We start from the raw sequence: 10,989 nt of genomic DNA, 5'->3' as shown, positions 1-10,989 counted from the left end.
AAAACAAATAAATTAATAAATTAATATTTATATTTTTAAAAAGTAAAAATGAGAAATAATTATATAAAATGATTATTGCTTGTTGTTATAAAGCCTAATACTGGACGGCAGAAAGATTTTCGGTGTCTCTCTGTTTTCGTTGAAATAGAGAAAAGGGCGACCACTTCTTTCTGACATAATAATTAATTGTCTTAGTGGATGATACTGGTCATTTAATATTTTAGTTTTTTTATTTATACAAAATTTCTCGTATAACAGATCTACATCGTCAACATCATTTATATAGCGTTTAATGGATTTTTTTAATATTTGAATTTATTTGTTCCTTTCCACTGCTAAGCAATTGCCTCCCCAAGCTGTTATACAAAATGACAAAACACTTTCGATTACTGCTCTATAAAATAATGTGCAGAGGGTTTTATCTATTCTAAACTGAGAGAGTTTCGATAAAAAATATGTACGTCTGCACATCTTATGCCTAATTATTTTCAAGTGTTCATCCCACTTGAGCCTGTCATCAATCGTTACACCAAGTATTTGTAGTGAGGAACTCGCTGGACGAATTGGTCCTTTAATTTTAACGGTTCTATCGGTTCCTTCACTCTCCTAAAGTCAATCACTAGCTCCTTTGTCTTGCTTATGTTAAGCTCTAGGTGGTGGGCATCACACCAAGACACAAATCTATCAATTTCTTGCCTATAAGCCACTTCGTTGCCATTTGTTATGAGGCCTTGAAGAGCGGTGTCATCTGCAAACTTTATTAAAGGTACACTCAGGTTTTGACTTCTACAGTCATTCGTGCATATTGTGAATAATACAGGGACAATACACAACCTTGAGGAGCGCCAGTATTTGTAGTTATACAGGAAGATTTGTTTTGCCCTAATAGAACATATTGTGCTCTCTCCGTAAGAAATTCGAGCACCCAAGCAATTATATACTTGTTTAAATTCAGACTAGTCAATTTTTGAACAACCAACTGAGGTTGCATTGTATTGAACGCTGAAGAAAAATCTGCAAAAAGCAATCTGCAATAGCTCCTAGCGTGATCTAGATGCCTGTGATGTTGTTTGTAAACAGCAAAATGGCATCCTCTACGCCACGTCCTGGTTTGTAAGCAAATTGATGACTATCACTCAATGGCATAAACTGATTCCTAATTTTAACAAGAACAAGTTTTTCTAAAGATTTCATGACTATTGAAGTCAGTGCAACAGGTCTGAGATCGTTCATAGTTTCCAAGTTTTTCTTTTTTGGAACAGGAATAATTTTCGAAGTTTTCCAAATTTCAGGGATTGAAACGCATTGGAGGGACCAGTTAAAAATATGTGTATAAATGGGGAAAGCTGGTGGGCACATTCTTTTAATAGTTTTCCTTTCAATCCATCCGGCCCAGCAGCTTTCCTCTCGTTTAGTTTCGAAAATACGAATCTCGTTTCCTTTCACTGACCTCAACAGCCATTTCATCTTCCAAAGCCCTGTCTAATTTATGTTTTTCATTTTCAATATCAAATTTGTTTGCTGTGTCGAAACGTGAATAAAATTTATTTAAAGTTTCAATTTCGATATCTTCTGATATAATCGTGGGCTTTGGATTATAGTTCACAGCACTTTTAAGCCCCCGCCACGTGTCCCGTATATCCCCAGAAGAAAAGCATTTTTCATTTTATTTTTGTACTTGTCTCTACAACTAGATATTACCCTCTTTATCTCTTTTTGTTTTGTTTTCAGATCTTTTTTGTTTCCACTAGTATAAAGAGTTTTCTTTTGGTTCAATAAAAGTTTTAGATCTTTTGTTATCCAAGGCTTGTTGTTAGGATAATATTTTATTTCTTTTTTACAAGACACTAGCTGTTCACAGAATTTCAAATACTCACTCACACAGTCATTCAGCTCATCCACACTATCACATGATTCGATAAAAACATTCCAGTCAGTGCATTCAAAACAACCACGCAAATCTTCACACACACGTATCTGATCATGTTTTGACTTTTATACATTCTGATCACATGGCATGTGAAAAGATCTAGCCAACATGAAGAACAAAAAGTACCGATTTTCTTTGTTTAGAACCAAGCTGTTCGTTGCTGGGCGGACGTGACGTCAGACTAATGAGTCCTATTACTTAGGGGATGACAACAAACCTGGATGACAAAACCCACGAACTTTCAACGAGCTAGCAAATAAGCCATACGCTTTTATCTTTATAAAATAAGACCTACACGTGTAAACAAATAGGAAGAAAACGGAATAGCTCCAATATAGGGTTGGATAAAATTCAGAAAAAAAATTATATTTGGCATTTCTCAATACCATATAGTTTTCATCATTATCGATACAAGTGCCCGCTAAGAAATAAATATCAGCAAACTGGCTGACTAAAAGACCTCCCCACGTCTGTTCAACCTTTTTGATATCTAAAAAAAGAAAATCTTGAAATTAGAGGAATACCCTTGAAATGCGCATCAGATAGCGCGATAGAACCCCGAGCATTTCTTGTAAATCGTGGATGCATGGCAATGCTCTCATCTAGCAACAATGACTTGAACTCCCCCCTCCCCCCCCCCCCGCCCCCACACACACACACACATCTTTCTCAACCTTGTTATGATCTCCTTATACAAATTTGGAGCATGAGGAAGAGGAAACTCAAATGACGTGACTTTATCCGCATTTTGGATGCTCTATCTTAAAATTTGTGAGAATATAGATAGAATGCGCTTGGCCAAGGAGTTCACAACATTGCCATCCGAAGTATAATGGACCAACACACAAACTCTGTGTAACCATGAACTTTCATAGCCTGGTTAATACAGTTTAGTGAGAACAACTCACAAACGTGGATGGCAAAAACAATAACAAAGGCCTGAGTGACGTCATCTGCATACTATCTATAAGAGAAGATTACTTTGCCAATCTGACAATGGCCGTGTGTTGTAGAGTCGGAGCATCTCACCACACAAACAACACGTATTCAATGCATTCCTATCAATCAGAGACATATTGATGTCATCATACCATCTGATCTACATAGCAGTTGCATGCTACCAGCAATGGTGTTGAGCGAATGTATCTGTATTTATGTGTGTGTGTGTGGTTGTGTGTTGGTGATATCATTAAAAAAAATTATTAATAATTAAGACCTATTACTAATTGGTCATAAAGATGTTCATGTTATATGTAATATTAAATAATTGCTTTAACAATTGTAGTGGATCCATTTTTTGAACATTTCATTTAATGAATAGTTAAATTGTCCAAAGTCTGTTTTTGACGATCGATTCTGATTGCGATATCGCTCTGGACTACTTGCATACTTGATTGATGACACGTGTAACCAATAAAGATAAAAATAAACAGTAGTATAGTTCCTCATGAGTTAAAGCCTAGAGTTTCCAGATTATCACAAAAAATGTATAGTTTCGCTTGGAAATTGGTTAAAAAAAGAAAAGGGAAAGTTTAGAGACCTGTACCAGAAAGACTATACGAGAAGTTCGTTTGACATTTAAAAAATACCAACTCATACAATATAAAAACATGTCACAAAACATGCTATTTATTTTTTTCTTCCGAACTCACCACACCCAAATCAACCCACACCTGAATTGGTCCAATCCTCAACAACTCCCTGTATGCCCCATTTCGTGATGACCTATTGGAATCAAACGGTGATTTACTTTTCCAACAAGCACCAAGAACTCAGACATCATCTTTCCCCTCCATATCAACACCAATACAGTACAGATACACTCCATAGCACAGGGAAGCATTTTAATGGAAAATGTATCTAATTTTACATCGCATTAATTTGACCTGAGAACACACACTCGAAGGCCTATCAATTGGATACAATACAAATTACAATCATGTGTTCTGTTTGTCATCTTTCTTATCCTATAAGCTATTTATGACCCAAAATGCTGGAATGACCGCAAAAGACTAAAACAAATCAAAGAAAAGTTACATTTGATAATTGCAAAACATTTTCTTTACCTCGAGCTGATTCTATTAATGTCCAGAAATAGATAAACACCAAAACTACGTCCATAAAATTCATTGAACTGTGAATTATTCAGTAATGGACACAGTGTTATCTGTAAAAAAAAAACAAAAAACAAATGACATCGTTGGCATTATCAATTGGATAATGGTAGGCGAAGAATACATGGTTTCATCTCATTTACTGATCTTGGCTTTACATTATAGTACTCTGCCTTGTGAGCCGAAAACGTAGTAGATTTCATCAATAACAACCTTAAGGCTATAGATTATCTACTAACTGTTTTTAGACTGAATTAAGTGATAGACAAAGAGATGGCAAATAAGAGAGCATACCAGGGAAAACAGAGAAGCCTAAGGGCCTACAATGTAAAAAAAACTACGCCCCTGATACTGTAGAAGAAATAGAATCTGCGATTGAGTTCGTTTGTCAATGAAAAATGCATACAAAGACAGGCCGATGAAGACAACAAAGACAAAACTTTGTTGCAGACTTTGTAAATCCTTTCTTTGGACCATAGAAAAGTAAAGCTGCTGGAAGACTGCATGGGAAACAAACAATATTGGATATAGCACTATGGGAAGACTGGCATGGGAAACAAACAATATTGGATATAGCACTATGGGAAGACTGGCATGGAAACAAACAATATTGGATATAGCACTATGGAAGACTGGCATGGGAAACAAACAATATTGGATATAGCACTATGGGAAGACTGGCATGGGAAACAAACAATATTGGATATAGCACTATGGAAGACTGGCATGGGAAACAAACAATATTGGATAAAGCACTATGGAAGACTGGCATGGGAAACAAACAAAATTGGATAAAGCACTATGGAAGACTGGCATGGGAAACAAACAATATTGGATATAGCTTTATGTCTCATTCATAGTTTCCTTGACACTTACTCCTCATAACTGTATAATTCTCTGCAATTGGATTCTATAGTCTGATGTCACGTCGTCCAGCAACGGCGAGCAGCAGCCTGTTTTTAACAAAGAAAATGGGTACTTTTATCTTCATTGGCTAGAATTTTCATATGCAGCTGCATGGCTGCATGGGAACAGGGATTAAATATTAAATCTTCAACTATCTTTTAAATGCACTGGAGGGCTCGTCACCAGCATATTCTCAAACCTCGTTGAACGGTATAACCCACATGCGTATCGCTTCGATCAACTGAACGACTCAAATTGAAAACAGCTGTGAGTGAAGGCTGGTGAACGCTTTTCAGCATTCTGGTCCAAGTGTGGAAACTACACTGAATAGTTTCGTCTTCACTAGAGGAATTCAAGCGTCGATTGAAGACATTCTTATTCGACAGGCTTCTTTTGATATTGTATAATTGCTTTCGTGTACTTGTAGGCTCTTATTAAGTTAATCTTGTTATCCTAGAGCCCCCCAGAAGGGATGTTGGCGCACTGTTAAATCGAATATCCCTTATTATATGTCATGCGATCAGAATGTAAAAGTCAAAACATGATCTTATTTATAATGTTTTTCTCCTCTGATACATTTTATGCTCGTCGGAGAATATTTCAAAGGACGTCCGCCATTGTCCCGATAGTTTAGAGCCAGTTACTAAGTTACCATGCGTCATTACGAGGGAAGTGATGTCATGACTGTTGAAGCCTATAAACGACTGGGAAGATGACGGCGCGTCCACGTGCCCATTTTCTTTTAAGGGGCGGTTTGGGTCTTTTCTAAAAAAGATATTGGGCTGTTTTCTTCATTCTGAATCGTCATTATATGTTTTTTTTAAAACAACAATTTTGGTGAAAAAATCGTAATCTGATTGATACTCGTTTTGCGTTCTGATTTTGGGGTCTGGCATCAACAGGTATAACAATCTTGTGGTAAACTGTCCACAAAATATAATGAAGGAATAACCTCCAAATTCGTCCTTATCAATATTGTTGCTTTTTCTGTCACCATACAGAGATTCTACAGCTTTATCTTATGGGAGTTTGATTAGAACATTACAAAGTTGTGAATTAAATTGTACGGCAAAATTATGTTAAAAATGTATAATTTGGATTATAAGTCAAAATGCACATACCCTATTAACTGTGGACATTTTCAGACAATTTCATAGAATATATTTATAGAAATAGTTGACACACTGTCCCATACTCGTAGAAAAAAATATATTGAGAAAACAGCAAAATAGCTTTACACTTTTCACACTTTTCTTACCACCTATACTCTTTTTGACTATGTTTTCCGTGCCTGTAGAGCATATTTTCAGAAGTTGGACTTTCAATAATAAATTTCTAAAAAAAAAAAAACCTAGAAAAGCAAAAAGAAGCCAGTGAAAGTCTGGCTTCATAAACATTCTGTAAACCCAAATTCAAAGTACAAAAGTCTGGCTCAAAAAGTTGTTTTTTTTCTGTGTGGTTTTCAGGTAATGCAACATGATTTTCTTGCATTTGGTGTTGTCTGATGAAGGGTTTTGAGCTCAAAACGTTCTCCCCCTCCCTCTGCCGCTATTCGATAATGCTTTGCATTAGCATTCATTGCTTCCTTCAATAACAATGGCGGTGGAGGATCAAAATAATGTGGATATCAGGGAATTTTGACCTTTCAGTAGTCAATCGTGGTTTGTTCTACAGATTATAATATTCTACTAGAATGTAACAAATTGAATAAATAAACATCTTACAAAAGGTACGGACGTAAAACAACAATGCTAAATAAAGCCACTACGAGGGACATACGGAATGGCTATCTACTTTTACTTTTTATAAAGCTCGCTCCTTGATGCAAACCTCAATTGAATTTTTAGCATTTACTCGAATAAAGTTACGATTTCAGTAACGATTTCAGGTTGTTTATAAGACATCACTACCCTATTTATTAAACTGATCACCATACAAACTAAACAGGAAACATACCAAAACTAACGTGCTGCGTCATATTAATTTTGACGTTATGAAATGAATTATAATCCTCAGACTTAATAAGTTACATCTTCAGAAAGCTTCGTTTGTTTTCAATTCGGTTAGACATCTTTAAGCGGAAATAAATTTCATGTGTTCAATATACTTACATGACATCTCTGGATGACGTAATTAAAATAAATATTTGTCGAGACTGTCTCGTACTTTTTAGTTGGAATATTGGATAAGCCTATCATTTCTTAGTACACACGTATTGGTTGAATAACGCTTTAACTCTGTTAATAATAATAATAATAATAATAATAATAATAATAATAATAATAATAATAATAATAATAATAATAATAATAATAATAAGAAGAAAAGAAAAGAGATAGATGAAGAAAAAAAAAAGAGAGAAGAAGAGATGATAATAATATAATAATAATAATAATAGAATAAGAAGAAGAAGAAAATGAAAAAAAGAAAAGAAAGAAAATGATAATAATAATAATAATATAATAATAATAATAATAATAATAAATAATAATAATAATAATAATAATAATAATAATAATAATAATAATAATAATAATAATAATAATAATAATAATAATAATAATAATAATAATAATAATAATAATAATAATAATGAAGAAGAGAGAAGAAGAAGAAGAAGAAGAAGAAGAAGAAGAAGAAGAAGAAGAAGAAGAAGAAGAAGAAGAAGAAGAAGAAGAAGAAGAAGAAGAAAGAAGAAGAAGAAGAAAATAATGATATAATAATAATAATAATAATAATAATAATAATAATAATAATAATAATAATAATAATAATAATAATAATAATAATAATAAGAAAATAAATAATAAAAAAAAAGAAAAGAAAATAATAAGAAGAATAATAATAAAGAAGAAAAAAGAATAAAAAAGAAAAGAAGAAGAAGAAGTAAAAGAAGAAGAAGAAAGAAGAAGAAAAGAAGAAGAAGAAGAAGAAGAAGAAGAAGAAGAAGAAGAAGAAGAAGAAGAAGAAGAAGAAGAAGAAGAAGAAGAAGAAGAAGAAGAAAGAAGAAGAAGAAGAAGAAGAAGAAGAAGAAGATGATAATAATAATAATAATAATATATAATAATAATAATAATAAAAAAGAAGAAGAAGAAGAAGAAGAAGAAGAAGAAGAAGAAGAAGAAGAAAGAAGAAGAAGAAGAAGAAGAAGAAGAAGAAGAAGAAGAAGAAGAAGAAGAAGAAGAAATAATAATAATAATAATAATAATAATAATAATAATAATAAATAATAATAATAATAATAAGAAGAAGAAGAAGAAGAAGAAGAAGAAGAAGAAGAAGAAGAAGAAGAAGAAGAAGAAGAAGAAGAGAAGAAGAAGAAGAAATATAATAATAATAATAAAAAATAAAAAATAATAATAATAATAAATAATAAGTAATAATAATAATAAAATAAAATAATAATAAAATAGATAATGATAATAATAATAATAATAATAATAATAATAAAAGAAGAAGAAGAAGAGAAGAAAAGAAGAAGAAGAAGAAGAAGAAGAAGAAGAAGAATGTAATAATAATAATAATAATAAATAATAATAATATAATAATAATAATAATATAATAATAATAATATAATAATAATAATAATAATAATATAATAATAATAATAATATAATATATGAAGAAGGAAGAATGAAGATAGAAGAAGAGAGAATGAGAAAGAGATGATATATAATAATAATAATAATAATAATAATAATAATAATAAAGAAGAAGAAGTATAGAAGAAGAAGAGAAGGAGTGAATGAAAAGAAGAAGAGAAATGAGAGAAGATGATATAATATTTAATAATGATATAATAATTCAATAAACTATTAATATAATATATAATAAGTCGATCTTATTTATGTCCGCATTTCGATCCTGTGTGTGCTCATGACGTACTAATATCAAGTACATATATACGTAGTTAACAATGACATCAACTCCACAGTGTACATTGGACAAGACGGCTATGGTCGAAATGATTATTGTGTTGTCGATCTGTGTTGTGTTGTCGATCTGTGTTGTGTTGTCGATCTGTGTTGTGTTGTCGATCTGTGTTGTGTTGTCGATCTGTGTTGTGTTGTCGATCTGTGTTGTGTTGTCGATCTGTGTTGTGTTGTCGATCTGTCTTGTGTTGTCGATCTGTCTTGCTTTGGTCGATGCGTGATGGTTCGATCTGGGTGGTTGCTTACTGTTAGTGTGCCGATACTGTTCAATAAAAATTGTCGTTGTCGATCTCGTACTTTTTCATGCTGTATCCTTGGTCGATGACCCATGACGGTATCGATACAGTGTTGTATCCGTCGATCACCACGATGTTTACGTTCTTTACAACTGTTATTTCTATGACAGTTGGATGAAGTAATAAGACCAATGGTTAAAAGTCCAAAAGTCTGATAAAAACAACTCAAGTAGGCTAAGTAGTATTGATTCCATTTTTGAAGACTAAAATCCGTTGTGTGCAATTTTTCATAAATATTTAAAATGACTGGGTCGTATAAAACACAAAAGTATCATAATTGATTAATATAAAATACAATGAGAATTATCATGTGATAGATACGTGATACGTAATGCGTGTTTGCTTGGTAAGTATAATTTGCTAAACCTTTCTATTATATGATGTAACGGCTTTTACTAGTTCTATTGTACGCCTGCTGCCTCTTAAGACTCATGTGATAGGGGCAGCATATAAGACCGATCCTCACCACTTCAGTAACGTTCTCTGCAAAATGTTAGTATAGGCAGCTTTGGATTAATAAAGATCTGTAGCAATCAACCTCAGTCGTTTAACTGCTCAATTTATAAATGGAAATCAATGGAATTGTGATACTACATTAGTCAATAATCTATTTAAAAATTGTTTGTGCGGCTATGTGATCTAGTGGTATGACACTCGCTTTCGGATCGGAAGGTCCTGAGTTTGAGCCTTGCTCGGCGCATAGTTGAGTCCTTAGAAAAGGCTCTTTACTCACATTCTCTCACCGTCCTCGGGGTGTAAAATGAGTACCTGCCCGTAAAAATGTATTATCACCATTTTACGTGTTAAATGTTGCTGTTGGTTAGGGACCCTTTGTAAAGGTATTTGAGCACATTAAGTGGATATTGTGCTATACAAAAGCTCAAGTCTTTCAAGTTGACATTTTAAAAAATGAAACAAAAAGTTATGATTTAAATGTCATGTCATGTAGGTTAAACAAAGGCAGTCGTGTTATTGTTTATTTCAAAATGATGTCATCACAAAGTGGATCAAGGGGCTAAGACACCAAAAGTGTCAAAATTCAATATGTATTACAACTCATACCTAACCTTACTTTACCCTTAAGGTTCCTTGGTGGAACATAAGGCGCTAACAAAGTTCCTCCTGTCATCTCTGTCTTGGACCAGCCATCTCAGTTCAATCGGTGTCTTTCTAGCTTCTTTCATTTTCTCTTGGACTCTTCTCCTCCAGGTGCCAAAATGGTCTACATTTCTTACGTCATGGCACAGGAGCTACGGGCTAGAGCTCAGCTGGTCGCTGGTTTTGATAAGTAAATATAAATAAGTCTACATTTCTCTCTTTTTTTTCGATGGAGACCATCTTTATTGTACAGTGCAAGGCATTCTATACTTTTTCTTTCGGAAAACTTGACTCAGGCATTTCCATGGTATGAACTTGACTTCGTCTACACTGTTTTGCATTCTTGGTCACCGGAATATTTCTTTCTTGGTGATATGCTGATGTGCATCAAGTTAAAGGATTCTGCAACAGCATCTTCGTTCAAACTCTCTGAGGCGACTCTGTATCTTCTTCTTCGTTCTCCAAGTTACTGCTGCATACAGGAGATCAGAGCGGACGTTGGATTGTTAGATCCTTATTTTGATGTTGGCATGCAAGGATGTTGCTTTCCAAATATTTCTGAGCCCAATGCAACAATAAAAATGTTCATTGTCTTGCATTTGAAATGTCGAATTCGTTCCATGCAATCTCTTATAGTCGCGAGAGCTTGTTCAAATTTCTAAAATGTAGGAAGAACATGCGTAGGGCTGTAAAGGTAAATTTAGGCTGAAGCA

General features: G+C 33.4%; 1 long non-coding RNA gene across 1 annotated transcript; it reads right to left on the bottom strand.

Moving 5' to 3' along the window:
* Positions 1 to 3,996: 3,996 nt before the first annotated feature.
* On the bottom strand, positions 3,997 to 7,025 carry LOC144977972 (uncharacterized). Its single transcript, XR_013646440.1, has 3 exons — positions 6,907 to 7,025; positions 4,921 to 4,997; positions 3,997 to 4,097 (listed from the first exon to the last, which is right to left on the bottom strand). It is a non-coding gene; the product is annotated as an uncharacterized LOC144977972 (long non-coding RNA).
* Between the last annotated feature and the right edge of the window lie 3,964 nt (positions 7,026 to 10,989).

Source organism: Berghia stephanieae, chromosome 8 (genome assembly GCF_034508935.2).
Source record: "Berghia stephanieae isolate SIO BIC M18660-M18661 chromosome 8, UCSD_Bste_1.3, whole genome shotgun sequence".
Classification (NCBI taxonomy): Eukaryota; Metazoa; Mollusca; class Gastropoda; order Nudibranchia; family Aeolidiidae; genus Berghia; species Berghia stephanieae.
Note: the sequence above shows the minus strand (reverse complement) of the source record. Positions and strands in the feature narration are given on the sequence as shown.